This window comes from Ranitomeya variabilis, chromosome 5 (assembly GCF_051348905.1).
Source record: "Ranitomeya variabilis isolate aRanVar5 chromosome 5, aRanVar5.hap1, whole genome shotgun sequence".
Classification (NCBI taxonomy): Eukaryota; Metazoa; Chordata; class Amphibia; order Anura; family Dendrobatidae; genus Ranitomeya; species Ranitomeya variabilis.
The window spans coordinates 154,626,855-154,643,205 of NC_135236.1; positions in this window are offsets into that span (position 1 = coordinate 154,626,855).

Sequence of the window (16,351 nt, forward strand, 5' to 3'; positions counted from 1 at the left end):
ATTCTATGGGAGCTGGCTGCATTACATTCTATGGGGGCTGGCTGCATTACATTCTATGGGGGCTGGCTGCATTACATTATATGGGGGCTGGATGCATTAAATTATATGGGGGCTGGCTGCATTACATTCTATGGGGGCTGGCTGCATTACATTCTATGGGGGCTGTGCTGCATTACATTCTATGGGGGCTGTGCTGCATTACATTCTATGGGGCTGTGCTGCATTACATTCTATGGGGGCTGGCTGCATTACATTCTATGCGGGCTGTGCTGTATTACATTCTATGGGGGGGATTTATTACATTCTATGGGCGCTGGATGCATTACATTCTATGGGGGCTGGCTGCATTACATTCTATGGGGGCTGTGCTGCATTACATTCTATGGGGGCTGTGCTGCATTACATTCTATGGGGCTGTGCTGCATTACATTCTATGGGGGCTGGCTGCATTACATTCTATGTGGGCTGTGCTGTATTACATTCTATGGGGGGATTTATTACATTCTATGGGGGCTGGCTGCATTACATTCTATGGGTGCTGGCTGCATTACATTCTATGGGGGCTGGCTGCATTACATTCTATGTGGGCTGTGCTGCATTACATTCTATTGGGGCTGTGCTGCATTACATTCTATGGGGGCTGTGCTGCATTACATTCTATTTGGACTGTGCTGCATTACATTCTATTGGGGCTGTGCTGCATTACATTCTATGGGGGCTGTGCTGCATTACATTCTATTTGGACTGTGCTGCATTACATTCTATTGGGGCTGTGCTGCATTACATTCTATGGGGGCTGGCTGCATTATATTCTATGGGGGCTGGCTGCATTACAGTCTATGGCGGGGCTTTATTACATTCTATTGGGGCTGTGCTGCATTACATTCTATTTGGACTGTGCTGCATTACATTCTATTGGGGCTGTGCTGCATTACATTCTATGGGGGCTGGCTGCATTACATTCTATGGGGGGCTTTATTACATTCTATTGGGGCTGTGCTGCATTACATTCTATGGGGGCTGTGCTGCATTACATTCTATTTGGACTGTGCTGCATTACATTCTATGCGGGCTGTGCTGTATTACATTCTATGGGGGATTTATTACATTCTATGGGGGCTGGCTGCATTACATTCTATGGGGGCTGGCTGCATTACATTCTATGGGGGCTGGCTGCATTACATTCTATGGGGGCTGTGCTGTATTACTTTCTGTGTGGGGGATTTATTACATTCTATGGGGGCTCGCTGCATTACTTTCTATGGAGGCTGGCTGCATTACATTCTATGGGGGGATTTATTACATTCTATGGGGGCTGGCTGCATTACATACTATGGGGGCTGGCTGCATTACATTCTATGTGGGCTGTGCTGCATTACATTCTATTGGGGCTGTGCTGCATTACATTCTATGGGGGCTGTGCTGCATTACATTCTATTTGGACTGTGCTGCATTACATTCTATTGGGGCTGTGCTGCATTACATTCTATGGGGGCTGTGCTGCATTACATTCTATGGGGGCTGGCTGCATTATATTCTAAGGGGGCTGGCTGCATTACATTCTATGGGGGGCTTTATTACATTCTATTGGGGCTGTGCTGCATTACATTCTATGGGGGCTGTGCTGCATTACATTCTATTTGGACTGTGCTGCATTACATTCTATTGGGGCTGTGCTGCATTACATTCTATGGGGGTTGTGCTGCATTACATTCTATTCTATTGGGACTGTGCTGCATTACATTCTATTGGGGCTGTGCTGCATTACATTCTATGGGGGCTGGCTGCATTATATTCTAGGGGGGCTGGCTGCATTGCATTCTATGGGGGCTGGCTGCATTACATTCTATGGGGGCTGGCTGCATTACATTCTATGGGGGGCTTTATTACATTCTATTGGGGCTGTGCTGCATTACATTCTATGGGGGCTGGCTGCATTACATTCTATGGGGGCTGTGCTGCATTACATTCTATGGGGCTGTGCTGCATTACATTCTATGGGGGCTGGCTGCATTACATTCTATGCGGGCTGTGCTGTATTACATTCTATGGGGGGGATTTATTACATTCTATGGGGGCTGTGCTGCATTACATTATATGGGGGCTGTGCTGCATTACATTCTATGGGGCTGTGCTGCATTACATTCTATGGGGGCTGGCTGCATTACATTCTATGTGGGCTGTGCTGCATTACATTCTATGGGGGCTGTGCTGCATTACATTCTATTTGGACTGTGCTGCATTACATTCTATTGGGGCTGTGCTGCATTACATTCTATGGGGGCTGTGCTGCATTACATTCTATTTGGACTGTGCTGCATTACATTCTATTGGGGCTGTGCTGCATTACATTCTATCGGGGCTGTGCTGCATTACATTCTATGGGGGCTGGCTGCATTATATTCTAGGGGGGCTGGCTGCATTACTTTCTATGGGGGCTGGATGCATTACATTCTATGGGGGCTGGCTGCATTACATTCTATGGGGGCTGTGCTGCATTACATTCTATTTGGACTGTGCTGCATTACATTCTATGGGGGCTGGCTGCATTACATTCTATGTGGGCTGTGCTGCATTACATTCTATGGGGGCTGTGCTGCATTACATTCTATTTGGACTGTGCTGCATTACATTCTATTGGGGCTGTGCTGCATTACATTCTATGGGGGCTGTGCTGCATTACATTCTATTTGGACTGTGCTGCATTACATTCTATTGGGGCTGTGCTGCATTACATTCTATCGGGGCTGTGCTGCATTACATTCTATGGGGGCTGGCTGCATTATATTCTAGGGGGGCTGGCTGCATTACTTTCTATGGGGGCTGGATGCATTATATTATATGGGGGCTGGCTGCATTACATTCTATGGGGGCTACATTATATTCTATGGGGACTGTATTATATTCTATGGGGAGGTGGGCTGTATTATATTCTATGGAGAGGCTACATTATATTCTATGGGGGGCTGCATTATGCTCTATGAGGGGGCTACCATATATTATATATGCAGGGGCTGCATTATACCATATGAGGGGGCTGCATTATATTCTCTGGGGGGTTACATTATACTCAGGGGGCTACAATATATTCTGTGGGTGGCTGCATTATACTCTGGGGTGGCATCATTTTACTATATGTGGGCTGCATTATACTGTATCAAGGACTATGGGGGAATACATTATACTATATGAAGAACTTTGGGGTGCATTATACTATGGGAAGTGAATTGTACTACATGGATGACAGTGGCGGGGCATTATACTATATGGAGCACTATGAGGAGTGTATTATACTATATGGAGGTCTGTGGCAGTACATTGTACTATATAATAATCTTTTATTTTTATATAGTGCTAACATATTCCGCAGCGCTTTACAGTGTGCACACATTATCATTACTGTCCCCGATGGGGCTCACAATCTAAATTCTCTATCAGTATGTCCTTGGAATGTGGGAGGAAACCGGAGTACCTGGAGGAAACCCACGCAAACACGGAGAGAACATACAAACTCTTTGCAGATGATGTCCTTGGTGGGGTTTGAACCCAGGACTCCAGCACTGCAAGGCTGCAGTGCTAACCACTGCACCACCGTGCTGCCATATATGGAGGACTGAGGAGTGTATTATACTATATGGAGGACTAAGGAGTGTATTTTAATATATGGAGGACTATGAGGAGTGTATTATACTATATGGAGGACTGAGGAGTGTATTATACTATGTGGAGGACTGAGGAGTATTTTATACTATATGGAGGACTGAGGAGTGTATTATACTATATGGAGGACTGAGGTCCACATTATAATATATGGAGGACTATGGGGTGTATTATACTAAACAAGCAAAATGCTGTCTATTCATCGAGTGATTGGATTGTTTATGTGGGAACAGATATCCTTGTTCTCAGCAGCACATAGCTGATACTGTATGGGAACAGATTGATCTAATTGTGATTGTTCTGTTCCCTTCATTCTTTCTCAGTTGGTGTAAAGAGGCCGGGAAACAAGCGAACGACTTCAGTATTGTCGATCACACTCGTTTAGCGGCCTGAGATCAGTGCATGTAAATACAGCAGAAATGCTTCGCAGGGAGATGAGGCAAGTATGTTGACAGTTGTAGTTAGCACCCGACGCCTGGGAATAGTGCTAACTCTACTGCTTTTCCCAGCCGCCAAAGCATTTAATTCTGGTATGTGTAATGATTTTTAGGGTTGATGTCAGCTGCGTAATGTCAGCTGCTATCAATCCCTGGTGTAAGTAATGGAGAGGTGTCTATCAGACACCCACAGTACTAGCCCTGACCTGGCGAGACCCAGCAACTCTGAAGAGCGGTGACGGTAGTAACAATACAGCTCTTCACAGTCGCCAAGCTCAGCGCAGTACCCGGAATATCTGAAGAGCGGTGACGTTACTGAGTTACTGATGTCACCACTCTTCAGAGTCACCGGGTCTCGTGCTGCGCAGCAGAACCAAAAGTGGCTGTAGGTAAAGTTTATGGAGCATCAGAATGAGGTTCCATAGCCTTTGGTCGTCTCATCCCTTCATTATCTACGAGATCCAGTTATGTAGGTAAAGTAGCGGCTTTTCTTGGTACTGCAACTAAAAGCAATAAATAGGACTGAGCTGTAATGCTGGATACAAATGTGATTATATGTTATATAGTCGTGTTACACTCCCCTCACTTCTTGTAACCTACAAGTGTACAAAGATATTATACTGTCACCATGTGACAAGTGGGCCTGTGTAACTTCCAATGCCAGGGCTGAATTTTAGTCCCAGTCCGGCCCTGCATTCAATCTACTGTATATTTGTATTATTTCAGGTGCATGACTTCTGTCAGTTTTACTGAAATAATAATATTAAAACTGCAACTCTTAATAGTAAAAGGGTTAATTTTGGAAGCCTAAAAGCCTGAAAAGTTCAGGAAATAACTCTGATACAGTCTTTGTGTTACAATTCAGCAGGATGTGGTGTGTCTTTTCAGAACCTTAATGCAAATACCCGGTTTCCTTTGGATTTCAAGTCTTCTGTACTTAGCAACAACATCAGCTCAACTAAGGAAGTCAAATACGGTAAAATGAAGAATAAATGTGTGATATGTTTTTGAGTGTTTTGTCTACGGAAATGCCAAGATTATATGAAGGAAATAAATCATATGACCCTGAAAAATACACTTAATGTGTGATCTGATCTCAACTTTTTAGAGTCAATTGGTAAAATTTTGTAATTTTTTGTTACTTGCACTAGAGCTTATGTAATGCAAGTGAGTGCAATGTAAAAATTACAGATCTGGAATCAGCAACTTTTTACCTATCCAGTTATTGTAGTTGTTTTGGAAGTTGTTTTTTTTGTTTTTTTTTTTAAGGGGTTTCATTGAGGTAGGAGAAATCATCTTCTGCACATGTGCTTTTGTCACATCAGCTTACCATGCTACAGTATGTGTCACCTCGATGAGGTTCTGGAACGAGGTGAACGAATCTGCCGAGATTCGAAATTGCCAAATCACGCAAATTTATCAGGTAAATTCAATTTGCATCAAAGTTATTTAATGTGAAATTAAATTTAATATTATGGCTCTCCAGACCCCAGAGCATAATAAACGTAGGATGTGTAACAAAAAAAGAAATTAGAACTCACCGGCGGCTATCCAGTCCTTTGCACCTCTTCTTTTCACCTTCCCCTGTTGCAGATCTTCTGATCCAGCAAGAAAAGGTCTTACTGCTTGAGATCAAGAGGTATAATGCTCCCCATCCTGGGCCCCTTCTTAGTATAATGCTCCCCATGCTGGGTCCCTTCTTGGTATAATGCTCCCCATCCTGGGCCCCTTCCTAGTATAATGCTCCCCATGCTGGGCCCCTTCCTAGTATAATGCTCCCCATGCTGGGCCCCTTCCTAGTATAATGCTCCCCATGCTGGGTCCCTTCCTGGTATAATGCTCCCCATCCTGGGCCCCTTCCTAGTATAATGCTCCCCATCCTGGGCCCCTTCCTAGTATAATGCTCCCCATGCTGGGTCCCTTGCTGGTATAATGCTCCCCATCCTGGGCCCCTTCCTAGTATAATGCTCCCCATGCTGGGTCCCTTCCTGGTATAATGCTCCCCATCCTGGGCTCCTTCCTAGTATAATGCTCCCCATGCTGGGTCCTTTCTTGGTATAATGCTCCCCATCCTGGGCGCCTTCCTAGTATAATGCTCCCCATGCTGGGTCCCTTGCTGGTATAATGCTCCCCATCCTGGGCCCCTTCCTAGTATAATGCTCCCCATCCTGGGCCCCTTCCTAGTATAATGCTCCCCATGCTGGGTCCCTTCCTGGTATAATGCTCCCCATCCTGGGCCCCTTCCTAGTATAATGCTCCCCATGCTGGGTCCCTTCCTGGTATAATGCTCCCCATCCTGGGCCCCTTCCTAATATAATGCTCCCCATGCTGGGTCCCTTCTTGGTATAATGCTCCCCATCCTGGGCCCCTTCCTAGTATATTGCTCCCCATCCTGGGCCCCTTCCTAGTATAATGCTCCCCATGCTGGGTCCCTTCCTGGTATAATGCTCCCCATCCTGGGCCCCTTCCTAGTATAATGCTTACATCCTGGGCCCCTTCCTAGTATAATGCTCCCCATGCTGAGTCCCTTCCTGGTATAATGCTCCCCATCCTGGGCCCCTTCCTAGTATAATGCTCCCCGTGCTGGGTCCCTTCTTGGTATAATGCTCCCCATCCTGGGCGCCTTCCTAGTATAATGCTCCCCATGCTGGGTCCCTTCCTGGTATAATGCTCCCCATCCTGGGTCCCTTCCCAGTATAATGCTCCCCATGCTGGGTCCCTTCCTGGTATAATGCTCCCCATCCTGGGCCCCTTCCTAGTATAATGCTCCCCATCCTGGGTCCCTTCCTGGTATAATGCTCCCCATCCTGGGCCCCTTCCTAGTATAATGCTCCCCATCCTGGGCCCCTTCCTGGTATAATGCTCCCCATGCTGAGTCCCTTCCTGGTATAATGCTCCCCATGCTGGGTCCCTTCCTGGTATAATGCTCCTCATCCTGGGCCCGTGTCTAATACAATGCTCCCCATGCTGGGTCCCTTCCTGGTATAATGCTCCCCATCCTGGGCCCCTTCCTAGTCTAATGCTCCCCATGCTGGGTCCCTTCCTGGTATAATGCTCCCCATCCTGGGTCCCTTCCTAATATAATGCTCCCCATGCTGGGTCCCTTCCTGGTATAATGCTCCCCATCCTGGGCCCCTTCCTAATATAATGCTCCCCATGCTGGGCCCCTTACTGGTATAATGCTCCCCATCCTGGACCCCTTCCTAATATAATGCTCCCCATGCTGGGTCCCTTCTTGGTATAATGCTTCCTATCCTGGGCCCCTTCCTAGTATAATGCTCCCCATGCTGGGTCTCTTCCTGGTATAATGCTCCCCATCCTGGGCCCCTTCCTAATATAGTGCTCCCCATGCTGGGTCCCTTCCTGGTATAATGCTCCCCATCCTGGGCCCCTTCCTAGTATAACGCTCCCCATGCTGGGTCCCTTCCTGGTATAATGCTCCCCATCCTGGGCCCCTTCCTGGTATAATGCTCCCCATCCTGGGCCCCTTCCTAGTATAATGCTCCCCATCCTGGGCCCCTTCCTGGTATAATGCTCCCCATCCTGGGCCCCTTCCTAGTATAATGCTCCCCATCCTGGGTCCCTTCCTGGTATAATGCTCCCCATCCTGGGCCCCTTCCTAGTATAATGCTCCCCATCCTGGGCCCCTTCCTAGTATAATGCTCCCCATGCTGGGTCCCTTCCTGGTATAATGCTCCCAATGCTGGGCCACTTCCTGGTATAATGCTCCCCATCCTGGGTCCCTTCCTAGTATAATGCTCCCCATCCTGGGTCCCTTCCTAGTATAATGCTCCCCATGCTGGGTCCCTTCCTGGTATAATGCTCCCCATCCTGGGCCCCTTCCTAGTATAATGCTCCCCATCCTGGGCCCCTTCCTAGTATAATGCTCCCCATGCTGGGTCCCTTCCTGGTATAATGCTCCCCATCCTGGGCCCCTTCCTAGTATAATGCTCCCCATCCTGGGTACCTTCCTGGTATAATGCTCCCCATCCTGGGCCCCTTCCTAGTATAATGCTCCCCATCCTGGGCCCCTTCCTAGTATAATGCTCCCCATGCTGGGTCCCTTCCTGGTATAATGCTCCCCATCCTGGGTCCCTTCCTAGTATAATGCTCCCCATGCTGGGTCCCTTCCTGGTATAATGCTCCCCATGCTGGGTCCCTTCCTAGTATAATGCTCCCCATCCTGGGCCCCTTCCTAGTATAATGCTCCCCATGCTGGGTCCCTTCCTGGTATAATGCTCCCCATCCTGGGCCCCTTCCTAGTATAATGCTCCCCATCCTGGGTCCCTTCCTGGTATAATGCTCCCCATCCTGGGCCCCTTCCTAGTATAATGCTCCCCATGCTGGGTCCCTTCTTGGTATAATGCTCCCTATCCTGGGCCCCTTCCTGGTATAATGCTCACCATGCTGGGTCCCTTCCTAGTATAATGCTCCCCATGCTGGGTCCCTTCCTGGTATAATGCTCCCCATCCTGGGCCCCTTCCTGGTATAATGCTCCCCATCCTGGGCCCCTTCCTGGTATAATGCTCCCCATCCTGGGCCCCTTCCTAGTATAATGCTCCCCATGCTGGGTCCCTTCCTGGTATAATGCTCCCCATCCTGGGCCCCTTCCTGGTATAATGCTCCCCATCCTGGGCCCCTTCCTAGTATAATGCTCCCCATCCTGGGTCCCTTCCTGGTATAATGCTCCCCATCCTGGGCCCCTTCCTAGTATAATGCTCCCCATCCTGGGCCCCTTCCTAGTATAATGCTCCCCATGCTGGGTCCCTTCCTGGTATAATGCTCCCAATGCTGGGCCACTTCCTGGTATAATGCTCCCCATCCTGGGTCCCTTCCTAGTATAATGCTCCCCATCCTGGGTCCCTTCCTAGTATAATGCTCCCCATGCTGGGTCCCTTCCTGGTATAATGCTCCCCATCCTGGGCCCCTTCCTAGTATAATGCTCCCCATCCTGGGCCCCTTCCTAGTATAATGCTCCCCATGCTGGGTCCCTTCCTGGTATAATGCTCCCCATCCTGGGCCCCTTCCTAGTATAATGCTCCCCATGCTGGGTCCCTTCCTGGTATAATGCTCCCCATGCTGGGCCCCTTCCTGGTATAATGCTCCCCATCATGGGTCCCTTCCTAGTATAATGCTCCCCATGCTGGGTCCCTTCCTGGTATAATGCTCCCCATCCTGGGCCCCTTCCTAGTATAATGCTCCCCATCCTGGGTCCCTTCCTGGTATAATGCTCCCCATCCTGGGCCCCTTCCTAGTATAATGCTCCCCATCCTGGGCCCCTTCCTAGTATAATGCTCCCCATGCTGGGTCCCTTCCTGGTATAATGCTCCCCATGCTGGGTCCCTTCCTAGTATAATGCTCCCCATCCTGGGCCCCTTCCTAGTATAATGCTCCCCATGCTGGGTCCCTTCCTGGTATAATGCTCCCCATCCTGGGCCCCTTCCTAGTATAATGCTCCCCATGCTGGGTCCCTTCCTGGTATAATGCTCCCCATGCTGGGCCCCTTCCTGGTATAATGCTCCTCATCATGGGTCCCTTCCTAGTATAATGCTCCCCATGCTGGGTCCCTTCCTGGTATAATGCTCCCCATCCTGGGCCCCTTCCTAGTATAATGCTCCCCATCCTGGGTCCCTTCCTGGTATAATGCTCCCCATCCTGGGCCCCTTCCTAGTATAATGCTCCCCATCCTGGGCCCCTTCCTAGTATAATGCTCCCCATGCTGGGTCCCTTCCTGGTATAATGCTCCCCATGCTGGGCCACTTCCTGGTATAATGCTCCCCATCCTGGGTCCCTTCCTAGTATAATGCTCCCCATGCTGTGTCCCTTCCTGGTATAATGCTCCCCATCCTGGGCCCCTTCCTAGTATAATGCTCCCCATCCTGGGTCCCTTCCTGGTATAATGCTCCCCATCCTGGGCCCCTTCCTAGTATATTGCTCCCCATCCTGGGCCCCTTCCTAGTATATTGCTCCCCATCCTGAGCCCCTTCCTAGTATAATGCTCCCCATGCTGGGTCCCTTCCTGGTATAATGCTCCCCATCCTGGGCCCCTTCCTAGTATATTGTTCTTCCGCTCATTTCTAGTACATTAAAGAAAAAAATAAGCTATTTTTCTTATCTTCTTCCACTCCCACGACGTGTGCCGTCCCATTCTGTAGCTGACTTCAGTGTGCCGGCACGGGCAGCAAATGATGTTACTGCCATGCGCTGCTCGTGACTGGACCGCTAACCTCAGCTGTTGGTCTCTGATTGGCCGGTGACGTGTAATGCAGTACAAAGAACTGGCGGGTCCCTGAGCAGTAATACACTTCAGCTGAATGTGTGTCATCAGATGCACATTCAGCTGTAATAGGCGCTGGTGTCGGTGGGACTCCTTCCCGCATGTGCCCAGTCGCGGTTCCACCCTCTGTGACCGTGATCGTTATGCCCCTGCCTCTACGATTCAGAAAAATGCTGAGCAGCTGGCTGCTATTTGGCTCAATTAGAGCAAATTACTAAAAACTATATGATCTGGAGAATGCGATTTTTTTTTTGTAGAATTCAAATCTACAGGAATAAATTAGTTCTAGTGATCTTCAAGGATCACGTCAGTCATGGCATCAATGTCTGTCCTGAGACAACCCCTTTTTCAAATCAAACCTGAGCAGGCTGTAAAAGTCATAACCAGTTTTCTAAGCTATAAATATGTTAAGAGCAGTTGACATTTTCCATATCCTGTTCCTTTAGACAGTACATAGAAAGTAGACTAATTTACAATTAATACGTTTTCCCCATATTTTGAAGGTATTGTACTTGATCATCTGTGAGGTTGACTGCGGAGACCTTCATGATCCTGTTGCGAAAAAACTAAGAACAATGCAAGTTTTTTTCCAGAAATCCCATAGAAAACTAATGGAGCGGTGGTGCAGATGTCCAGCCACAGCTTCATTCAGATGGAGCTCCGCAGAGCCTCGTTCTTAAAATTACTGAAATACCCAGTGGTTGGATCCAAGCCACTCAGGAAGTTCCTCACCTATTCTGTCGATGGGTGATCATTTCTATAAAAAAAAAAAAGGAATAATACTGTAAAGTTATTCAGCCAATTCATTTATTGTTTTTTTTTCAGTAGTATTTCCTACTGAACAAGCAGGACCTGATGAGATGACAGAGCATACATGGCCACCTTTAAACTGAAATGAAAGGCTGTTCTTTATGTATCCTTACCCTGCCTTCACTAACATGGAGATTACATAATCACCAACTTTATACTAGGATTACTTTACCGCATTATTCACTTCTTTTCTAACCTTGCAAAATGTGTTCACAGGTTGAAGCTACATTCTTTGCAGTTAACCTACAAATGGATTTGGTAGGAAACAGAAAAGATCTTAAGAATTTGCTGATTTGCAATGCAGCAGCAGTAAATGACACATGATTTACGGTGAGAATACATTGACTGGATGACCACGCATTCTTAACATGGAGTATAAATGCAAAATAAGGTGTGTATGTGCAGAGTCGGACTGAAGTACCTTGGGGTGCCTATAGGTAATTATTCTGAGGTCAGTGGTGTAACTAGAGTCTGATGGCCCCCCTATCCTGAATATATGTTCCTCATCCTGGCCCCATCCTACTATATAAAGTATATCTCCCATCCTGTTATGCGTCCCTTATTCTGGGTCCCATCCTTATACATATATCACCCATCCTGGTATATATCCCTTATCCTGAGCCCCATCCTGGTATGTACATCGCCCGTCCTGGTATATGTCACCCGTTCTGCCGCTGTTCTTTAATATATAGAAAAAATAGTCCATATCCTCCATATAGTATACTGCACAGCCCATAATCCCCCATATAGTATAATGCACAGCCCACATCCTTCATATAGTATAATACGCAAACCATATCCTCCATATAGCATACTGCACAGCCCATAGTCCTCCATATAGTATAATGCATAGGCCATAGTCCTCCATATAGTATAATGCACAGCCCATATCCTTTATATAGTATAATATACAGCCCATAATCCTCCATATAGTATAATGCACCTCTATATTAGTATAATACCCAGCGCATATCCTCCATATAGTATAATGCACAGACCATCTATCCTCCATATAGTATAATGCACAGCCCATAGTCATCATCCATGTAGTATAATGCACAGTCCATAGTCATCATCTATGGCATATAATGTAGAGCCCATAGTCATCCATGAAAATCATACCAAGAAAAGAAGCACCAAATGAACCAAAATATGCTAAAAAATATAAACTTTATTATTGCACAACAGATTGTAATCAAGTATTTTTACAACTAGAAACAGGACAATAATACGCCGAAGGATGAAACCACAGTAGTAAAACAGGTTAGCAAGTTGCAAGAACCCCAGGCCAAGTTAATAGGACAGGCAGGTTATAAAGTGCAGTTGTATAGTGCTATAAAGTGTAGCATAGTGCAAAAACTATATATATATATCACTAGTGGTGAAGCACTCAATACGAACAAAATACACAAAAGCTGCCAGCCATTAAGGCAGCAAGGTACTAGACCTGGAATCATAGATGTACCATATAATATGGAGCCAAGGATTACCTGTATGGCCGCGCAGTCATCCATGTAGTATTATAGCCATCGTGTACTCACTGATTTAAAAAAAACAAACAACTTATACTCACCTTCTCCCTCACCATGTGGCATCCTCCTGTGAAGCAGGCAGCTGTCTTCAGCATACAAGTGAAGGAAGCCCATGACCTCACTGCCAGGCACCCCCGGTCATGTGCATGTCGACGTCAGCTGCTGGCATCTGATTGGTCGTCAGCTTGTATTGCTGTGCACAGACCCAACTGGTCTGTGCGCCACAATACACTTCAACTGGATGGGCGTAAGAGGACACACATCAGATTGAAGTTTCTGCTAGAGTGGGCAGGCCCCTCACCCTAACGGGTACGTTTCAACCTCTCGGCGGGGGAGGGGGAGCGGCTGCTGTCACATCATCCCCCTTACATCTCCTCCCTCATTTCTGTCTATCGGCCTAGCCGACCGCTGCGCTCTGCAAACGACTTTCGACTAACCTCTGCACTAATCCGTACCTCACACTCCCGACTCCAAGACTTCTCCCGTGCTGCGCCAATCCTCTGGAATGCTCTACCCCAAGATATTAGGACCAGCCACAATTTGCATAGTTTTAGGCGCTTGCTCAAAACACATTTGTTCAGAGCGGCCTATCACCTTCACTAATCAAACTCATTTTAGGTTTGTGTTTATGTAGCCCATTCACTATCTCCATCTATCCCCCACCCCCTGAATATGGCTGGACCATCATTGTAAATACATCATTGTAAATACACACCTGTACTTTGTATCTCCCCACCTTATTGTAGATTGTAAGCTCTCACGAGCAGGGTCGTCTTATTTTGCTTTATTACTGTATTGTTAACATTGTTACCTATGACTGTTGTGTTTGAAACTGTTAAACTGTAAAGCGCTGCGGAATATGTTGGCGCTATATAAATAAAGATTATTATTATTATTATCATACTCACCTGCTCCCGGGGCGGTCCCTGCATCTCAGATTGTCTCTGACGCCAGCAACTTGTTCCTGTGTTCATAAATCAGAAAAACTCTAGGCCTAGACAAGTGGCACTTCCACTATAATCGCATCCCATATATTACCAAGGAAGTCAAATGCCAAAGTATAGAAAAATTATACAAACTTTTATTTCAATACTACTGAACATAACATTTAAAATACATATAGACGGGAACACAAACACAAAGTAAACTGCAACACATTCGTATGTACCACAAAGTATCTCAGCACCTATTTTTTATAGAGTAAACAAATTTATACCAATGTGGAATATTATATACTAGCCCACTCTATGATATCTGAATCCCCACCATCCATAAAATATAGAAATAAAGCTATCAGCTCCAATTAGTATTATTAATGAACTGCTCAATATATATAAAAAAGCAAGTGCTAAATAAGGTAGTTCAGTTTCAAATCATTTATATAGGGGGTGGGTAGATTCAGTCCCATAGTGTGCTGTATCTAGGCCAAATATTCATTAAAACATGTAAATAACCTCCACGTTCCACTGCTTTTCAATAAGTACTCTATAGTCAGTCATGCCACATTAAATCCCATATAAATAAAGTGCTTATTGCATCAATAGTACATAAAGTGCAAAGTAATGCATGAATGGCCTCCAGTATTATGGTGCTACGTGCTCAATATTCTAATGAGCAGAAACAGACATAGTTTGTACATAAGGTGCAGATAAGGACAGGGTTATAAATGCCAAGTGATACATAACCTGTGTGAGCAGCTGAGCCCCGACGCGCGTTTCGCGACAGCTTCTTCCAGGGGGATTGTTCCTGTGTTCAGTGGTCACGTGGTACCACTCATTAAAGTAATGAATATGGACGCGACTCCACTCCCATAGGGGTGGAGCACATATTCATCCAACACAGGAACAAGCTGCCGATGCCAGAGACCATCGCATCGGAGAAGCAGGGACCGCGTCAGAAGGGGGTATGACGGGGGAGGGTGAGCATTGCAATATTCACCTGTCCCCGTTCCACTGCCGGGCCCCGTCTTCCGCGTCCTCTGGCTGTGATGTTCAGGTCAGAGGGAGCGATGTTTAGTACGTGCCATCTGCCTGAACAGTCACTGCAGAGAGCCAGAAGACACAGCGGCACGCGGCAGTGGAACGGGGACAGGTGAATATCGCAAGTGCCGGGAGCCTGAGTGACAAGAGGTGAGCATGTCATTATTTTTTTTTATCGCAGCAGTAGCATATGGGGCATAATATGCTAAGGAGCATCTTATGGGGCCATCAACCTTTGTGCAGCATTATATGGGGCATAATCTATGGAGCATCCTATGGGGCCATCAACCTTTGTGCAGCATTATATGGGGCATAATATTCTATGGAGCATCCTATGGGGCCATCAACCTTTGTGCAGCATTATATGGGGCATAATATTCTATGGAGCATCTTATGGGCCATCAACTTTTGTGCAGCATTATATGGGGCATAATATTCTATGGAGCATCTTATGGGCCATCAACTTTTGTGCAGCATTATATGGGGCATAATATTCTATGGAGCATCTTATGGGGCCATCAACCTTTGTGCAGCATTATATGGGGCATAATATTCTATAGAGCATCCTATGGGGCCATCAACCTTTGTGCAGCATTATATGGGGCATAATATTCTATGGAGCATCTTATGGGCCATCAACCTTTGTGCAGCATTATATGGGGCATAATATTCTATGGAGCATCTTATGGGGCCATCAACCTTTGTGCAGAATTATATGGGGCATAATATTCTATAGAGCATCTTATGGGGCCATAATTAATCTTTTATGCAGCATTATATGTGGCATATTTTAATATGGAGCATCTTATGGGGCCCAACATGAACTTTATGGAGCATTATATGAGGCTCCAGATTCAATATGGATATTCAAAAACACTTAACCTACTGATGTCTCAATTAATTTTACTTTTACTGGTATCTATTTTTATTTTTGAAATTTACCAGTAGCTGCTGCAGTTCCCACCCTAGGCTTATACTCAAGTCAATAAGTTTTCGCAGTTTTCTGTGGCAGAATTAGGGGTTTCGGCTTATACTCATAACCACATACCACCACCAAAGTATCATATAGACACTTATAGAAAATACCTAGGGAGGTGCCTGTCCCTATGATATACTGAATTTACCCTACCTAGCAGAGGAGGTTGGCACCCTAGATACGGCGCACTGGCGACCCCGCTCGTTGTCGACTCACTCTTCTGGCCCTGTCGACCCTGATAGATCAGGGGAGAAGGAAAAAGACACCTAGATAGATGAGAATGTCAGAATTTTGTGTCTATATGATACTTTGGTGGTGGTGTTTATCTCACCTTTTAATGAAGTAAATAAAAGTTGTATTTTAATATTTTTTAAAGTTGGGTTTTCCCTTGGTGAATTGTTTATTTCAATATATTCCCAATTTTTTTACTTTTCTCTGTGAAATTTAAATATCGCTGCAGTAGACTATAGGCCAGTAATCGCTTGCCTCTAAGCAATCATTACTATTATTTCTGCACTACGGTAAAAAATAAAGGATTAACTGTAAACGACTAAAGGATTGATTGTTGATCATGATGGGTCATACCTGTAACATGTCAGCCACTGACTTCCATCATTCCTCAGGCACAGCCCCTGATCATACAGCAGGTCATCCACTAATCAGCAGATAGAAGTAACGTA